Below are 19092 nucleotides of genomic sequence, written 5' to 3' on the forward strand. Positions count from 1 at the left end.
TTTCTTACCATGAGTTGCAGCCAAATATGTTTGAAAGTTATTGTAGGTAGGGATAAAATTACAGGATAAAAATACAATCCTGAAATAGTTATTCATTTTCTGATTTGCGTCCATTTACTTATGTTGTTCTTTAATCCTAGAACATCTTCCTTCACTACCCAGCATTCAAATACAGCTTAGTTGTCCCTCTTTGCCTTCTATCTCCTAAATGGAATTAATGGTTCTTTGGCGCGTCACCACTGTTACAACATCTACCACACTGTATCATATTTTTAAAGTATTTGATTTAAAGTTCTTTGTTGGAAAGGGCAGTGTCTCTCATTCTCAGAAATATGAACACAGAGCCTGATACATAGTGAAGCTTAATACTTTTTACAGTTAGGGACAGCAGCTATCTATTATTTTACTCGTGAAATTTTGGAGATACAGAACTAAGAATGAATCTTAATTTTCTTTCTGAATAATCACAAATTAGCATCAGAGATACTTTAATATCTGGTTTATCCACACCTGGTCTAGATGATATTCTTGTCTGCCAAAGCCTACATCAAAAAAGAAGGAGGACAAACTTTGAAACTGACTCTAATGGATTAGCTTACATGGTTTATACCAGTCTACTCTCTTACCTATTTTAATATTAAATCGCCTTCTCTAATTCCTGTTTCTATACTTGCAATAAAATGAAATGATATGAAAATAGATTTATTGAACACTCACCAAATAAAATACCCTAAATAAGTTGTGGTTCGTTTCCATTTTATGAATGGTAATAGGGAAAAAACATTTTTACTCAAATGCCAATCCAAAGGAAACAAAAAACCATTTACTGTCTCTTGATCTTAACTTCTGAACTCCATCGTAGTCTTTTTATCATCTATGTTCATCTAAATAAAGGCATTTTCTCAGGTCTTTCCCATTTCTTTATTGAAATATTGGAACCATGTAATTATTCAAAAAAGTATTTTAAAAATATATATAATATGTAAAATATGTAAATATATGTATACAAGTACACAAAAATATGGTTTTAATATTTTATATTTCTGACCAGCCAAAAGTCGAATATTATCACAGTAATCTGAATAATCAAGACATTTAACAGATACCATTCGCTAGATCTAGTAAGTACCAGGTAGTATGGAAACAACAAATAAATTTAAATAAACTAGAACTAAAGTTTATTTAGCATTAGAAGAAAGTAATTTAAAATGATAAGAAGATAGAAATGAAAATTAAAATTGGAAGAATGCCAGAGAGCATACTCCATAAAAATCTATTTCAGGAATCCATTCTGCCTCAGGATCTCATTTAAAAAATTCTGCCAGTCTTTCTGCAAAGTTAGCCTTCAAATTTTGTAGTTATAAATTTATGCAATCTTAAAATGTGAAAAAGAAAACCACATACCATTTCTTTGTTTCAAATTTTTGGCCCAAATCAAGTGGCTCAGCGATCTTCTACATTATGCATCTTCATGTAACATTATGGGCCCAACTATTAGAGTCAAAAGCCAGCCATGGCTGGAGCTGACTGCCAGACAGCATCGCTGATTTATCTCAGGAAGAAAAGGCTGCAGCATCCACAGTTCTGATGATGTCCAAAGAGGGTAAAGAATTGGTCATAAGCCAAGAATTTCCTCTTGGAGCATAAACAGAAGAACTGTAAGTAGACATAGCTTACAGCTTGCTACATTTGAATCTTAATTCAAATGTGGTGCTTTGGAGGTCAAAAAAAAAAAAAAAAAGGCGTGGGGGGCGGTACAGAGTAATAATTTCCAAAGTCATACTGTGCCCCTAAGATTGGACAGCTTAGGTATGTTTTTAGGATACAACGATGTTTTCCTTATTCATTTAATTCCACTAACAAGAGTTATGTGACTATTTCACCTATTCTACACTAAATATTTGTTTGTACTTTTTAAAAAATTTTTCTTTGATGTTTATTTATTTTTGAGAGAGAGAGAGACAGAGAGAGAGAGAGAGAGCATGAGCAGGGGAGGGGAAGAGAGAGAGGGAGACACGGAATCTGAAGCAGGCTCCAGGCTCTGAACTGTCAGCACAGAGCCCAATGCAGGGCTTGAACTCATGAACCAAGAGATGATGACCCCAGCCGAAGTCAGAAGCTTAACCGACTGGGCCACCCAGGGGCCCCGAGGTTTGTACTTTAAATATAACTCCCTCTAGGAAGCCTATAACAAAATAATTTTTATTTCTTCATTTTAGTGCATTAGATTTCATATAATATTTATCTCACCCACCAAATATATACTTAAACATCATAGGGTTAAAATAATAACCCTTCATCTATTATGGAATATGAGGCAAACTGCATAAGCAGACCATCAGGATAAAAATGATGTGAACACTAGTCAGAAAGGAAGATTGAGTTACAAATGTGCTGGTGGGAAGGGGGGGAGGGTGCTATATGAACCAAAGAAGCTTTCTTTCTCAGCTTCCCAGTCCATTTAGCTGGCTCCTCAGAGAAATTAAAGGATGCAACCTAACAAAGGGACCCTAAACCAGAACCACATCCAAAACTCAAATGAGACACATAAATTATAGTCACAAAGAAAGGGAGGGAGGAAGGAAGGAAGGGACAGAGGGAGCGAGGGAGGGAGGGAAAGAAAGGGAGAGAGAAGAAGGAAGGAAGGAAGGAAGGAAGGAAGGAAGGAAGGAAGGAAGGAAGGAAGGAAGGAAGGAAGGAAGGTAGGTGTCCCTCTTGGTTGTCCCTTTTAATCACCCTCTAAAATGGTATATTGGAGATTTTACATATTATAGAGAAGAAATGCTCTTTGCCAAAAATCAAGCACTCATCTAGCTTTCCTATGAGACACTACAAATATGATGATGAAAGCAAGATTAATAAATAATTAGCACAAATCTAATCTTTCAATCTTGCAAAACTTCTTGGCAATTGACTTTTGTAATTCATTTTATAACCCATTTTTTGAGGACTTTAAATTTTTTTTTAACATTTATTTATTTTTGAGAGACAGAGAGAGACAGGGCATGGGACGGGCAGAGAGAGACGGAGACACAGAATCTGAAGTAGGCTCCAGGCTCTGAGCTGTCAGTGCAGAGCCTGATGCGGAACTCGAACTCATGAAACGTGAGGTCATGACCTGAGCCGAAGTCGGATGTTTAATCGACTGAGCCACCCAGGCGCCCCTTAAGGATCAGTTTAAATCAAGAGTATACCAGAAGGCATTCCAATAAAGCAAGAGCTGTTTTCATATTTGCAGAAGTAGTAAGTGAGAATTAAAATTTATTGTATTATAATATATAACAGTATATATTAGTAATTAGTTGTTAATAATTAATAATTACATAATTAGTAAGACTACATTATATTATTTATATTATAAATAAATGATTATTCATTTAAACCCAGAAATTCTAGTCTGGCAATGATGAAAATGGAAATTTCTAATATGAAAGACATTTAGCTATGTTATTATCAAATTAGTTGCTTATAATTTCAAAACAGTTATGGGGCCTAGGATATAAACTTGATTCTAAATTCATTTGTTAGTTCAACACATATTAAAAGTACCTAATTGGCTCTGAACTTAAGACCATGACTTTCCTACTAAATTAGTGTTGACAAGAAAGATCTGGGCCCTTCATTATCTTGTAAGCCCCAGGAAGCAGAGAGGAGAACGTGCTGTACCCTCAGCAGCCTGCAGACATGGCAGTGAATCTGAGTTAGTCCTCTGTGGGTAGCCCCAAAAGGCTTTTAATGATGTGGAAAATATATACAGATTGTAGGCTTAAGGCATTCTCAGGGGATTACTACTCACAGAAAATTCTACTCTAGCAAAGATTCAGAAGATTTTAAAAAATCAAACACCTATTATGTTGTTCTGAGAGTTGCCTTTAAATTATTTTTTTTTTCAACGTTTATTTATTTTTGGGACAGAGAGAGACAGAGCATGAACGGGGGAGGGGCAGAGAGAGAGGGAGACACAGAACCGGAAACAGGCTCCAGGCTCTGAGCCATCCGCCCAGAGCCTGACGCAGGGCTCGAACTCACGGACCGCGAGATCGTGACCTGGCTGAAATCGGACGCTTAACCGACTGCGCCACCCAGGCGCCCCGAGAGTTGCCTTTAAAAGACCACTAAGGAAGCAAACTAACCTTCTGGAATGCTTGCACACTTACTACAAACTAATTCTACTGCTCTGTTCATAAAGTCTAGGGCCTAATTCAACTTCTACTAACTGAGAATTTACCAAACCCCAACCATTTGGTTTCAGCCTCCCTCAATAGAGATTTGACTGGTGGTTTAAAATACACTCTAGACAAAATATTTTGGTCTGAGGAACAAAAAAAAATTAACATTTCTCTGTAAGAGAGGTGGAAGTGGTAGTTGAACCTCTTTTATGTGTACAGAAGGCTGTGCTTAGACGGGCATTTGGAGCCAAATTCCATGTCACAAGTTTGCGACTTCCATCACCCACTTGTGTGTGTTGGAACAAATGTCAAATTAACTTTGGAGGAAGTTTTAAAACTAGTCTAGAGTCATTCCTTTCATCTACTTCAGTGCAGGGCTGCATGGCCTTCTGTTTAGGTACCATATATTAGGTAAACACCCATCACTCAGCCCAGCAGGCTCCCAAATCATGGCATTCTTTGGCCAAAAACAAATAATTTGAGGGAATAAAACCTCAAATGCATTACCCCTCAAAATCTCAGCTAAGAAAAATGGTATGTATGAAGGAATTCTGAAAAGATATGGAAGAACCTTCATTCTTTGAGCCACTGTAATGGCCATTCCCTAGATTAAGCCAGATTGTCAGAGTTGTGTGCCTGGCCACACCACACTGCTGGTCACGGCCACCCTAACAGAACTTCTTTAGGAAGTTCATTGAGCACATACAATCTTTACCTACATCACAATGCTCTCAAGGTAGATGTTATTCTCATATTAGAGAAGAAAATAATCAGGTCTTGCAAGGTTATTTCTCCCAGAGACACAGAGCCACACAATGGGCCTAGATGAAGGACATAATAGTCCAAAGAATCCTGCTGACTTTCAGTGTAAGGCTGTTGAGGACATTTTGCATTATGCTATACTGAATCCACTTTAAAATATATATATATAGAGAGAGAGAGAGAGAGAGAAAGAGAGAGAGAGAGAGAGAGAGAGCAGAAACTTCATTCTGGATTCTAGACAGGAAAAACTTTGCTCCTCTTAGGCAATTGGTCTGCTCCTCTCATAAATGAGCTTTTCAATCATTAAATCTTTCATGTTTTCCTCTTTGCCTGGAAGTTAGAAATTTTGGAAGGGCGCCTGGGTGGCGCAGTCGGTTAAGCGTCCGACTTCAGCCAGGTCACGATCTCGCGGTCTGTGAGTTCGAGCCCAGCGTCGGGCTCTGGGCTGATGGCTCAGAGCCTGGAGCCTGTTTCCGATTCTGTGTCTCCCTCTCTCTCTGCCCCTCCCCCGTTCATGCTCTGTCTCTCTCTGTCCCAAAAATAAATAAATGTTGAAAAAAAAAAAAATTTAAAAAAAAAAGAAATTTTGGAATTAAATGTGTGCCCAGTTCTAATAAACATACCGGATTTCAGGATTTTGTGAGCTAATGTTTCCCCTAGCTCATTTCATGTCACTTTTTTCTTCACCGATATTCTCAGATTCTTTTTCATCTCATCTTACATGTACATCCTATTACAAACTATGTACCTTCAAATGGCATTTACCAAAATCTTGTAAAAATTCGCCAAGTTGTACATTTTACTATATATAAATTATACTTTAAAAAGTAGTGAAGTACAAAAGAAAAGCCGTTTATAATAATCAAAATCAAAGGACAGTAGTTGAAATGTTTCTTGTAACATCTTTGAGTCAATTCTTGACAAAACATTCTAAATTACTTCATCCTTGCATAAGCAATCGCTGAAGTAATATTGTTATTCTATTTTATTATAACTTATAACTTAAAATATAGTTACATAAACATATGTGGATTTATTAATGTTAGAGTGGGGATAATTTTAAGGGATTTCATTTTGTAAAGACTGTATTGTAGGGTTCTCGTGGCCTTTTTACCATATTTATTCTAAGAGAGAGGAGTACATATTGGTGAGAAGGTGTGGAGGAAAAAGCGTCTTTTGTGAAATAAAAGTATTAGTGGAGAAAAAAGGAAAACGCGCACATGGAACAAGTTGGTTAACCCCGTGCCGAATTGTGAGACGCACACGCCCACACTTGTGGCTTCACTTTTCTCCTTGCCTTGGTTGTCTTAGTACTGGTCCTCAATTTTTTTTTGGTGTTGGAACCCTTTACAGTTTTTAATTTTGTTGACTTTGATTTTGGTTATACCTATTAATATTGACCCTATAAGAAACTAAAATTGATAGATGTTTAAAACCATTATGGGTTAACAAAAACAGATCTTAATTTATTTTTTTTTTTAATTTTTTTTTCAACGTTTATTTATTTTTGGGACAGAGAGAGACAGAGCATGAACGGGGGAGGGGCAGAGACAGAGGGAGACACAGAATCGGAAACAGGCTCCAGGCTCTGAGCCATCAGCCCAGAGCCCGACACGGGGCTCGAACTCACGGACCGCGAGATCGTGACCTGGCTGAAGTCGGACGCTTAACCGACTGCGCCACCCAGGCACCCCCAGATCTTACTTTAAAATAACTATAATTTTTTCAAAAAAAAGAAATGAGTGGTGTTTTGTACTTTTTAAAATCTTTGTGATATCCTCTTCACAGAGCTGAGATTCTCATATCTGCTTCTGCATTCATTATGAGAGTCTGTTTTGGTTGAAGTATATGGCCTCATAGAGATATGTAGTAGGAGAAAGAAGTATTTTAATAGTCTCCTCAGTTAATTATGGATATTTGAATTTGATACAACATCCAAACTCAACAAACTGTAGTTTCTTAGTGCCACATGAGGCTAGTAGTATTCTAACAACCAGAACCAAATAAAGAAAGCACAACAAAAGGGAAACTATAAACCAACATCTCTCATGAAGTTAAATGCAAAAATCTTTAATAAAATTTTAGCAAATTGTATGCAACAATGTGTGTGTGTGTGTATGTGTGTGTGTCATGTGTATATATGACCCAACAGGATTTCTTCCATGTATGCAAGGCTCATGCACTATTTAAAAATTAATCAATGTAATCTACCATACCAATAGGCTAAGGAAAAAAAATCATATGTGCATATCAATTAATGCAGAAAAAACATTTGATGTAATTCAATATCCAATATCAGGATAAAAAGTTTCAGCACACTAGAAACAGAAGGGAAACTTTCTCAACCTAATAAAATACATCTACAAAAAACCTATAGCTAGCATCATACTTAATAGTACAAGACTGAATAATTTTCCTTTAATATTGGGAACAAAGCAAGAATGTCTACTCTCAACATTCTTATTTGGCACAATACGAGAAGTTCTAGCTCTTGAAATAAGGCAAAAAAAAAAAAATTAAAGATTTATTTTAACCTTAACATATTGGAAAGAAAGAAAGAAAACTGTCGTGGTTTGCAGATGATAAAATAAACAAATAAATAACTCTCAAAGGACCTACAATCCTAGATCCAAAATGTGAGTTCAGTAAAATTTCAGGATACAAGATCAACCCACAAAAACCAACTACATTTCTAGATATTGATAACAAAGTAATGCGAACACATTTTAAATGAATATCATTTACAGACACTCCAAATAAAATGATGTAATTAGGTATAAGTCTAACAAAACATTGGTAATATCTATATAATGAAAATTATAAATTGCTAATAAACCAATGAAAACCTAAATTGTGAAGACATTCCATGTTTACAGACTGGAAAAATCAACACGGTAAAGATGTTAATTCTCCCTAAATTGATACATAAGTTTAAGACAATTCCTATTAACACATGGTAAATTATAGCAAATAAATACTACACTGGATATTTTTAAAAGGGACTCCTGGGGCGCCTGGGTGGCGCAGTCGGTTAAGCGTCCGACTTCAGCCAGGTCACGATCTCGCGGTCCGTGAGTTCGAGCCCCGCGTCGGGCTCTGGGCTGATGGCTCAGAGCCTGGAGCCTGTTTCCGATTCTGTGTCTCCCTCTCTCTCTGCCCCTCCCCCATTCATGCTCTGTCTCTCTCTGTCCCAAAAATAAATAAACGTTGAAAAAAAAAAAAAAAAATTTAAAAAAAAAAAAAAAAAAAAAGGGACTCCTATCAAAATTCGGTTTAATTTGTTAAATAATTACACTAGTCATCATCACATAAGGTCTCAAAAATAATCATGTGGACTTTAAAGAATAAGGTGGGAAAGAATTAATAAACAGCAACTTGAAATAATTCTGTCAATATACTTTATTTTAAGTTCATGTATTTATTTTGAGAGAGAATGGGAGAGAGAGTGTGCGCACGCACATGGGGGCAGAGAATCCCAAGCAGCCTCCGCACTATAACCATAGAGCCCTACACAGGGCTTGATCTCACAAACTGTAAGATCATGACCTGAGCCGAAATTAAGTCATTTAACTGACTGAACCACCCAGGCGCCCCTGTCAATGCACTTTTAAACTGCTCAAAGTAATCAATGCTGTATAAAAAACAAAAGCAAAAATAGACAAATGGGACTACATTAAACAAAAATCTTCTGTAAATCAAAGGACATGATTAATATGATGAAGACAACCTATGGAGTAGGAGAAAATCATATACCCAATAAGGGGTTAATATCCAGAATATGTAAAGAATTCCAACAACTCAAAAACAAAAAAATCACATAACCCATTAAAAAATGGGCCAAGGACCTAAACAGACATTTCTCCAAAGATGGTGTACGGACAGACAACAGGCACATGAAAAGACGTCAACAGCACTAACCACCAGAGAAATGCAAATCAAAACCACAATGAGATATCACTTCATACCTACTGGGATGGCTACAATGGATCAAGTAATCAATCAATCAATAACTGGTGTCGGTGAGGGTGTGGAGAAATTAGAACCCTTACACACTATTGGGAATGTAGAATAGTGCAACTACTATGGAAAACAGATGAAAGTTTCCATCAAAATTAAAAACAGAACTACCATGTGATGCAGCAATAGCACTTCTGGGTACGTATCTAAAATAATTGAAAGCAGGGTCTCAGAGAGATATTTGCACAGCTATGTTATTTTCAGTAGTGAAGAAGTGAAAGCAACCCAAATGTCCATTCACAGGTGAATGGATAAACAAAATGTGGTTTACATATACAATGGAATATTATTAGGCTTTAAAAAGGAGGGTGATCCTCACATATGCTACAAAATGAATGAAGCTTTAGGACATTAAGTGAAAGAAATAAATCACAAAAAGACAAATACTACATGATTCCATTTATCTAAGGTATCTAAAGTAGTAAAATTCATAGAAATAGAAAATAAAAGGGTGGCTACCAAGGGCTTGGAGAAGGGGGAAAAGGAATTGTTATTTAATTAGTTCAGAATTTCAGATTTGTGAGATGAGAAATTTCTGAAGATCTGTTTCACAACAATGTAAATATATTTAACACTACCAACTGTATGCTTAAAAATGGTTAACATGGTAAATTTTGTCATGAATTTTTAATCACAATAAAAAATTATATAAAAATAATACCAAATATTAAGTGGAAGGAAAAGTTGCATTTGTGGAATACTTACAAAATGTTAGAAAGAACCCAAATAATTAAATAAATCACAATATTTTCATACTGCTCTGAAAGAAAAAGTTACTACTTTTTTCTTCTAGAAAGCATGATAATCGCTCTCATACCACCATAATATGTACAGTCATATTAAAGACAGGAAAACCCTTGGACCATTAGGTAATTTTATTTGGACATCTAAATACATATATTCATAGATATTGCTAAGTATATTTGCTTAATTTTATTCCCAGTAGAAGCTAACTTTAGGAACCTTACTTCATATTTATAGTTATTCTGGTTCCTTATGGATACTAAAAACAAAATTCACAAACACACTCTCAAGCATGTTATTGAAGTAAGTATGCCCTACTATAACTAATGAAGAACATTTAACTTTTAATTCCTTAGTTAAGGAAGAAAATAGCTCTCACATATTCTATACCCAAGATAAATTTTTAAAAGACAAAATGCCTTCTATTCTGAAATGACAGCCCCCTCACATATGGAGCAGTAAACTTTTCTTTCTTCCCAAAATACTCATTTGGCACTGAGTTTTGACAAGTGAAAAAGCTTTTCTACATGCATACAGTTCATTTGATTTTAAGCACTGATCCCCCTCGCCTGCACATCAAGCTTTCCTTAATATTTAAGACATCTAGTATCCTTTTGTAGCAAGTTCCAGAAATAACTTGTTTCAACTTACCAAAAATAATGGGTTGAAATGTGTTTGCTGACCAAAGGGGATGCTGACATGGAGTAAATGTAGATGTCAGAGATTTTAAAAAGTATTCAATGAATTTGACAAGCTATTTTTTTTCCTCAAATACCCTAAAAGTAAAACCATTAAAACTATCCATTAAATGAATAAAGATTATCCTTTTATTTACATATAATAGTAAATGCTATTGTCAAAATCTATTGTCAAAATCAGTATCTCAGTATTGTCATCTATTGTCAAAATCAGTATTGTCATCTATTGTCAAAATCAGTATCTAAATGGGCAGCTGTAGACCAATTTTAATGAATGTGCATGCAAATTATGCCCGTTTTTTTTCTCTCACTTGATTTTTTATATTGTTGAAATGGAGGAAAGAATATTTAATATTCTAGATTGAGACATGCCAAGTACCTAAATACCATATTGTCATCTTGCATGTGATCAAATCTAAAAGCTAAATGAAAATGCCCCCATTTGGTTTCATGTAAACTAAGCTGAATATAGAAAGTGTCCAATTTCTATCGTTCCTCTCCAGAGTAGCTAGCACATATTTGTTGGGTAACTGCAGACTGACTGGTTCTAAATATAAACTGAGATGTGTGCTAAAATTATTGTCCTGATTTTTTAGCAATCACTATGAGAATCACACATGGTTACAGATTTTATTTATTAAGTACCTTGAAAAAACTAGCTTAAATAATAACGACAAAATTACACATGAAAATTTTCCCATCGAATGCAATGATGTAAATTAAATCCACGTTTTCCTACCAATACTCCACACATATAACCATTCATAACACAAAATCAGTCAAACCTAGTACTAGGATCACATCAATTAAAGCAGATTTTACACAAATAAGTTTCAAGTGGGTTCACTCCTCTTACAAAAGAAAGATAGTGCTACCTTAAAAGAGAGATGTATCTAAGCAGCTCTAAAATTCTAATCCAACAAAAAAACCTCAAAATAATCTTGAACCTGCTGCCTGGATTACTGCTGATCCATCTTCCAAATCTACAAATGCTGAATTTACTTTAAGAAGTCAATTTCACAGAAATACACTAATGGAGGAAAAGGAGAATTCACGTAAAAATAAGCTAATTCCATCTGGCTGAACTAGACCTGACATAGGTCAGGCTTTGCAAAGTAGTGAGTAAAAGAGATGGAAGTGTTCAAAAGAATCCTTTGTCAAAAATAATGTTCCATTTCACATGGCTAAGCAGAGGAACAAAAATAACATGGAAGTTTGGAAGCTCAGGAGCCACAACACAATTTTAAAAAACCAAACAATGTGGACAGTTCAGCACACCCAGCAGAACAAGAATATCATCAATTTCAAAGGAAGGAGTTCTCACAGAGCTTTCAGTCAGCCTTAGAGAAGACCCAGTGATCACCTGGCCACCTAACTCTAAACTTTCAAAGGAGTCAAAGGAACATAGGCCAACCAGTCACTTGCAAGTACAGAGTGAAGGAAAAAAGAGTAAAACAGATTTATCACTCACCTTCTCAGAGCCTAAACAATCTCAACACCTTGGCTCTGTTAACTACTATGTGTACTATGGGCAGGAGTGTGTTAACAAATAAATGTCAAATGGGAATTAACAAAAATAAGGGTAGTGGAGAATAAATAGGCAAGCCTATTTAAATTTAAGTTTTTTAACTTTGAGTTAACCCTAGGGAAACGGCTGGCTATGCCCAGTTCAACTTTGACAGATAATGCCTGAGAGGAATGGAAATAAATTTACCACTTTCTGAAAGTTTAAGGAAATTGTTTTTTTGTTTTTTGTTTTTTTTAAATTTTTTTTTCAACGTTTTTTATTTTTTTTTTTTTTTTTATTTTTGGGACAGAGAGAGACAGAGCATGAACGGGGGAGGGGCAGAGAGAGAGGGAGACACAGAATCGGAAGCAGGCTCCAGGCTCCGAGAGCCATCAGCCCAGAGCCTGACGCGGGGCTCGAACTCACAGACCGCGAGATCGTGACCTGGCTGAAGTCGGACGCTTAACCGACTGCGCCACCCAGGCGCCCCAAGGAAATTGTTTTAAATAATAGTTCTCAACTAAGCACAGGGCAAATTCTTCCCAAAATACTGTGTACCTCAATGCCCGGCTTCCACCAGAAATCATCTGTCAGGTCCTAAAAAGGGGAAGAGGGTGCCTATTTTGGATTTGTAAAGTTGATGGTTCAGTTTTCATTGTTTCCTTTCAGATCTCCCAAAACTGATGACATGTTACATACTTGTGCAGGTTCCCTACTTGTGCCCTCAAAGCATATTCACATCCCAGTGACTCCCCTTCCATTGGTCCTCAGAGAAACTTAATGACATCCCCACCTCAATGGCTTCCGGTATTCCAAGTAGGTGGAGGTGGGACTCAGAGGAAGCAGAGGTGAGAGACTGGGGGAATAAGAGATGGCCAAAGCAGAGGAGGTAATGTCACTCCATCCCTACAACTGCTGCGGTTAGGGGTTAGGGGTTAGTCTCTCTCCTTGAGGGAGATTTCCTTCGGTGGAGAGTTACAACAAGGGAAGGGAAGTGTCTGAATCCCAAAGGGAAATGCTGGGAATGCTCTCTGTGTGTCTCATTGGACACTGATCTCAAAGGCCGTCTCTAGCAGTGTACATGGGGAAGGGGCAGAAATCATCAATGTTCACTACACTCTCTTGTACCTTATACCCAGGGCTTCTGCTGAGAACCTGAAGGAGATCTGAAGTTCCCTCCCTCACCTATGTGGATTCTCTAAATTAGAGTACAAGAGTGTGTTCATATGCCTCGCATTACCAGGATACTGAAGTTGGAGACCTGGAAACCTGATACAGGCGGACAGAAGAAGGTGAAGTTTGAAAGAGATAAGGGTGGGGTAGATGCCGGAGGGGAGGCTAAAGGGGAGGGAGTCGAGGTCTGCAGACACAGTGCTAAAACCAGAAAGTCATGTATTCTCTTCTCTGACTATCAACTCCGTCTGGCTGGCTCTCACCAAACATGTTCTCCAACCTATTGCCATCTCTCCACAGTGGCCCCCTCTGCCTGCCTTTCTCACTACCCAAGATTTTTTTTTTAACTGAAGTATAGTTGACATACAATATTACATTAGTTTCAGGTGTACAACACAGTGATTCAACAACGCTATACATTAGGCAATGCTCACCACTACACCAAATAAGTGTAGTTATCATCTGTCACCATTCAATATTATTATAATATTATTGACTATATTCTCTATGACTACATTCAGTTGTTTCTTCTCATCCCTATGACTTCTTTATCTTATAACTAGAAGCTTATACCTCTTAATCCTCTTCACCTATTTTGCCCAGTACCAATAATTTAAGTAGTTTCTCCAATCAAAAGAAGAGGTTGCCTGAAAAAGTATAATCTGAGGAACCACAGACAGGAGTGACTGTTATTAATTAATAATATGCCAATATCTTATATTTAATTTGTAATGTCCAAAGAGAACATGATGAATCCAATAGAGCTTCAAAACTTGCATAAAGTAGCCAAACTACACATCACAAGAAAAGAAGCTGTGACTGGGTGGTGACAGATATTAACTAGACTTAGTGTGGTGATCAATCGTAATATATGTAAATATCAAATGATATCAAATCATTATGGTGTACACTTGAAACTAATATGTTATATGTCAATTATATCTCAATTTTTAAAAAAAAATTTAAACTAAGAATTCATACTTTTTAACCTGGAATTTCATTTCTGAGACTCTATCCTAAGAAACCAATTTCTAAAATATAGAAAAGAGCTTACGAACAAAGATGTTCATCACAGCATTACTTATTATCGTCAATAATATAGCAACATTGAGGAATGGTTAAGAAATTATGGTACATCTACCTAATGCAATATTATGTAGATATTTTAGAAGTTGGCTGTCTAGTTGTAATTAAGTGAAAATTAATGTTATAAAATGTAAAGTGAAAATATTTTAAAAAGGAATATATATATCATGATTAAAACTATGCACAGAAAAAAGAAGGGGAGGAAACATCAGAATCACATCAAAATATTAATACTGCTTATCTTTGTTAGTACAAGCATGGTGATTTTTTGCCTTTTCATATTCTTATAGCTTCCAAATTGTTCATAAATCTATAATGGAAAGGGAAAGCTTTTTGAAAGGCAAGCTTCTCTGAAAGAGGAAAAATGTTACTTGAATAGAAAACTCCTTCTGGGTTGAGTTGACAACTGATCTTTTTAATATCAGAACCCAGGAAATACAGTATTTTCTGGAAGAGCACTTGGAGCAAGGAATATGGAGAATGTGAACAAGACTAGCCAAAGAGAAACCTAGCGAGCTTAGTAACCTACATTAGTTCCCTATGATTACCAGATGAGGAGTGGATTTCCCTGCCTGATATGTAAGGTTCTTCACAATTTGTCACTGGGTAGCCAAATAGTCTATGAGCACTTAGCTGAACCTCCTTGTCTGGCTTTCTCTTTACCTATCCAAACCCTTCCCATCTTGCAGAGTGACTGAATTCACTTCCATCCATGAAGAGTTTCCTGATCCTCTTATGAACCCCCATCTCTATGATTTCTCCTTCTTAAGGTGTTGATATAGCATTCATAGCACCACCTTTTTCTGGTCCTAGACCAGTTCTAACTATTTTGTTAATTACTCCTGTGTAAGTAAGTATCTCCCCAGTTAGACTTTAAGGTCCTTGAAGTCAAGAATTTGAATGGTTTGCAGACCATAATCCTTTGACAAAACATTCAGACATACAGGAAGAGAGAGAGGAGAGAGAAAAGATGAAGTGCTAAAGCCAGGTTGGTATTATATTCATACTCGGTGATGTTATCTAAATAAAATGTGTTGCCTCGGTTTTAAAAGGTTCCCGCTGACCCTTCACCACCAGGACATGTACTTTCTTTTGCTTTTTTTTAATAGCAGTGGGATCGTAGTTTCGCTTATTTATTCCTACCAAGTCTGCTATCCTCCTGGGAATTAAACAGATTGGCCTGCAAGATGCCTCAGCAAGGTTCAGGATAGAGTCTACAGCCATATAAAGAACAAAAAGAAATGACTTCCTAGGAATCAAATTTAAGACTAATCACAAGATCCTACTTCTCTTAAGGTCTTGGGTGAACAACAAATACAAATTTGTGTCTCCATTTTATGGCCTTATTTAGGCAGTGGGCTTTAGTCTATCAATATCCTCATTAATAATTCTCCAATGTAAGTAGTTCAATACTCTATGCATGATGGACTAAGATGATTATGTTCCTATCTGCCATCAAATATTATTCCAGTACTAAGAGAATAATGAGCATTTGCACTATAGCAACCTGCCCCCAGAGACATCAACAAGAGTTTCATATCTTAAGAGAGAATACATAAATCGTAAGTGAAAGCAAACCAAATGGCCAAGCAATAGACAAAGCAAAACCCAGCATCCATTATTTTTTTCAGAAAGAGCACATAGGTCAATTGTAACTGTTGACTCTGAAGGGCAGGGCAAAAATAAATCAATGCAGTTTCCCACTATACAGAACTACATTTTGCTACAACACTCATTTTGCTAAGTCAATGCTTGTCCAGATTCCACCACTCACTAGCTATATGATCTTGAGTCTTCTCTGTATTTCAGTTCCTTAGTCTGTAAAATGGAGTTATCACCTACTATGCCAAATCACAGCTGTAAAGAATCAAATAACATTATCAGTCTGAGTTTATCTGTCACCCTATCATGGGATGACACACCCCACAAAAATAGTTCAGTCACACATCCCATGAACTAAATACCTGTTCTCATTGCACATGTTTTCTCTAAAGTTTAAGAAGAAAAAAAATATTTCCCGTTTTTTTTTTTAACTTTCCTAATTGGTTTTTCCAACATTTGAGCAACCACCATTTATCACTGCCAAATATGTGTTAAACATCTCCTGCTACGACCTAGCTCTTCTATGCAGTGTTGTCCAGATATTATTTTTTGGCATATGGTTTCTAAGAAAATAGGTTTTTTTCCATGCAATTCAAAGAATGCTCTTTCATACTAAAAGAACAATAATTCCATACACAGTTAGTTTACAAGTTGTTGCTATTGTTTGAGATTACTCACATGAAAATTAATTTTATGTTGAACATCTAATAGACCATATATAGGTACACTTACACTGGGACACACAACTCCTCCTTATGGTGAAAGATCCATGGGATTTGGAGTCACGGAGACCTGCATTCAAATTCCTGTTCTGTGACCTTGAGGAGCTAACTTAACTTCCAGACTCCTCACTTTCCACCTTTGGTTCTAGGTTGTTGTGATGATTTAATGAAATAATATTATCTAAAAGTAAGTGTCCAGGCTCTGCAAGTATTATTTCCTGCCTCCCTTAAATCTTTTCCTCCTATACCAAGACCAATCAAACCCACTCTGAACACAAGACAAGTTGCACACAGCATCTATTTCATACATTAGCGGGGAAACGCTAGGCGAAGAAAAACTGAGTGGACGAAGGCATGAATTAGGCATCTAATGGAGCAAGAAGTAAAGAAACTGACAAGGGCCCCCTGCTTCACTCGCAAGTGCGAAAAACACACTAATGTGACACACTTTGAAGACTGCACCGCACACTCACAGAGGTTCGTACCATGCTGTGGGAAAAGGACAAAATACAGAACAAGCCAGCAGGGAGCTTTCTGGTTCACCCCACCCGACCCTGCCCGCCCAGTGGCACCTCTGAAGCCTAGAAACTGAGGTGAGAGCACAGCAACTGACCCCGTCCCCCTGCCCTCCCCCATTCTGCCCAAATCTCTCTCGGGGCACGAATGCTGCTGAATCATTAGCCCTAACAGTACGAGCTCCCGGCTCGGCTGCTCCCACGGGAGCCAGTGTCCCTAGAGCTGTGACCGTCCCCGGTGGGGGGCCGAGACCTCGGGGTGGGGTGGGGCAGTGAAAGGGGGTCTGGGAGGATCGGAGCAGCAGGTACTCACCCGGGTGAGGAAAGCCCAGCCCCGGTCCTCGCCTCCGCGCTGCAGGCGGTCCGTCTGCGGCTCCCCCGCGTCCCGGATCCCCGCGGGCGGTCGCCCCCGGACCCCGCAGCCAGAGCTGGTGGTCCGCTGCTCCCCTCCGCGGGCCCGCCACCCTAGGCTGCCACGGCTCGGGGCTGGGGCGCTCCACCCGGAGCAGCTGGAGCAGCTGTCGCTGCCGAAGGGGGTGGTGGCTACCGACGGGCCAGACCATTAGTGGGCTGCGACCGGGGGTGCGCGACGTGCGGAGAGGGGCGGACGCGGAGGGCTCCCAGGCCCGGCGACGGTTGGGAGAAACCAAGACCGAGGGGACTCTGCCGCCGCCCAGCAGCGCCGGGAGGGCTTGGGGGGTGGGGGGCAGAAGGTAACAACCCAGGAGCCCCTGCTCTCCCTGGCTGTGGACTGAACACAATCCTTTAGAGTTTCCGGGCACCCCCCCCCTCCCGGTTTGCCTTGGTCCCGCTCAGGGCTCCGTTCGAACGCGGCAAACAGTGGACCTAGCGACGGGTGCGCCTGGGCGGTGTCCCCTCCTGGGGGGATGCGAAAGGGCGCTGGCCTGAGCCCTGCCTTCGTGCCGCCCTCTGCTCCGCGGTGGGGCCCGGTGGCGCCAGTTCCTGGTGCATATCTTACTCCAGACGTCTTACCACAAATCAGAGGGGGCATCCGAGTCCTTAAAGGGGTTCCTCAGACCTTTTACCCAAGCATCTTTGTGGAGCAAAGAATTAAAAGGTATCCACGCCCAGCCTGAAAGTTAGAAAATAAAATCAAGTGGGCCCCATCCGATAGATGATTTGTAGATCCAGGAAAATAAGGGACAGTTTTGAATCGTTTACAGTGGTTCCACAAATGTTGAACCACGGCAGTTGGAAAAAAAATGTGGATTTAGGAAGCCCCTTTAACAGCTCTATAAAAGATTATTAAAGAAAGTCAAAAATATGTCAGGTTCATTGTTCACCATTTTAAAGATGTGTCTTGGGAAAGGGGAGGAGATAGTATCCTAAAATGAAATGAACTTCATAGAGCTGGGAAAAGAAGTTCCCACCAGGACATGTCTTAGACTGCTGTGAAAGCCCGTTTGTGGTCCCTTGGTCCCTGCCCAGGTCACAACCAGGCTTAAGCAGACTCATTTCAGACCATGGTAAAATTTAAGACAAGTGTATAGTTTTCTTTATCAAACCAAACAAACAAACAAAACAAAAAACAAAAAACAAAAAAAAACAGAGTTGGCAACTACCTTTAAAATGCAATTTAATGGAGTAAAAAAAAAAAGACCCTCAAAATACATCCCCCCCAATAAAAATTCCACAGTTAAAAGCCATTTTCTCTGGATTAAGATTTGTCCGTTTTTGAGTTAACATAATCTTTTAACATAAACTGAGCACATACTATGGACCAAACACTGTACTGAGACTGTTTCCAGTTTTATTCATTTATTCTTCTTTGTTTTCAATGTTTATTTTTTAATTTTTAATTTTATTTATTTATTTATTTATTTTACTTTACATCCAAATTAGTTAGCATATAGTGCAACAATGATTTCAGGAGTAGATTCCTTAGTGCCCCTTACCCATTTAGCCCATCCCCCCTCCCACACCCCCTCCTGTAACCCTCTGTTTGTTCTCCATATTTATGAGTCTCTTATGTTTTTCTCCCCCTCCCTGTTTTTATATTTTTGTTTCCCTTCCCTTATGTTCATCTGTTTTGTCTCTTAAAGTCCTCATGAGTGAAGTCATATGATATTAGTCTTT

General features: G+C 38.3%; 1 protein-coding gene across 6 annotated transcripts in view; it reads right to left on the minus strand.

Annotated features, from left to right (window-relative positions):
* TTLL7 (tubulin tyrosine ligase like 7) overlaps positions 1-17545 on the minus strand; it is a 143552-nt gene extending 126007 nt beyond the window's left edge. For 2 of the 6 annotated variants that reach the window (XM_086717406.1, XM_025912128.2), the window contains exon 1: positions 17309-17539. The gene's annotated coding sequence lies outside the window, so the exon portion shown is untranslated. Of the gene's footprint in view, positions 1-1404; positions 1424-15930; positions 15950-17308 lie in introns of those variants that run through there. The other 4 variants (XR_015254825.1, XM_086717404.1, XM_086717405.1 and 1 more) reach the window with 4 other exon arrangements.
* Positions 17546-19092: the final 1547 nt, after the last annotated feature.

The sequence above is a fragment of the Puma concolor genome, chromosome C1 (assembly GCF_028749965.1).
Source record: "Puma concolor isolate L17-30 chromosome C1, mPumCon1.1.hap2, whole genome shotgun sequence".
NCBI lineage: Eukaryota > Metazoa > Chordata > Mammalia > Carnivora > Felidae > Puma > Puma concolor.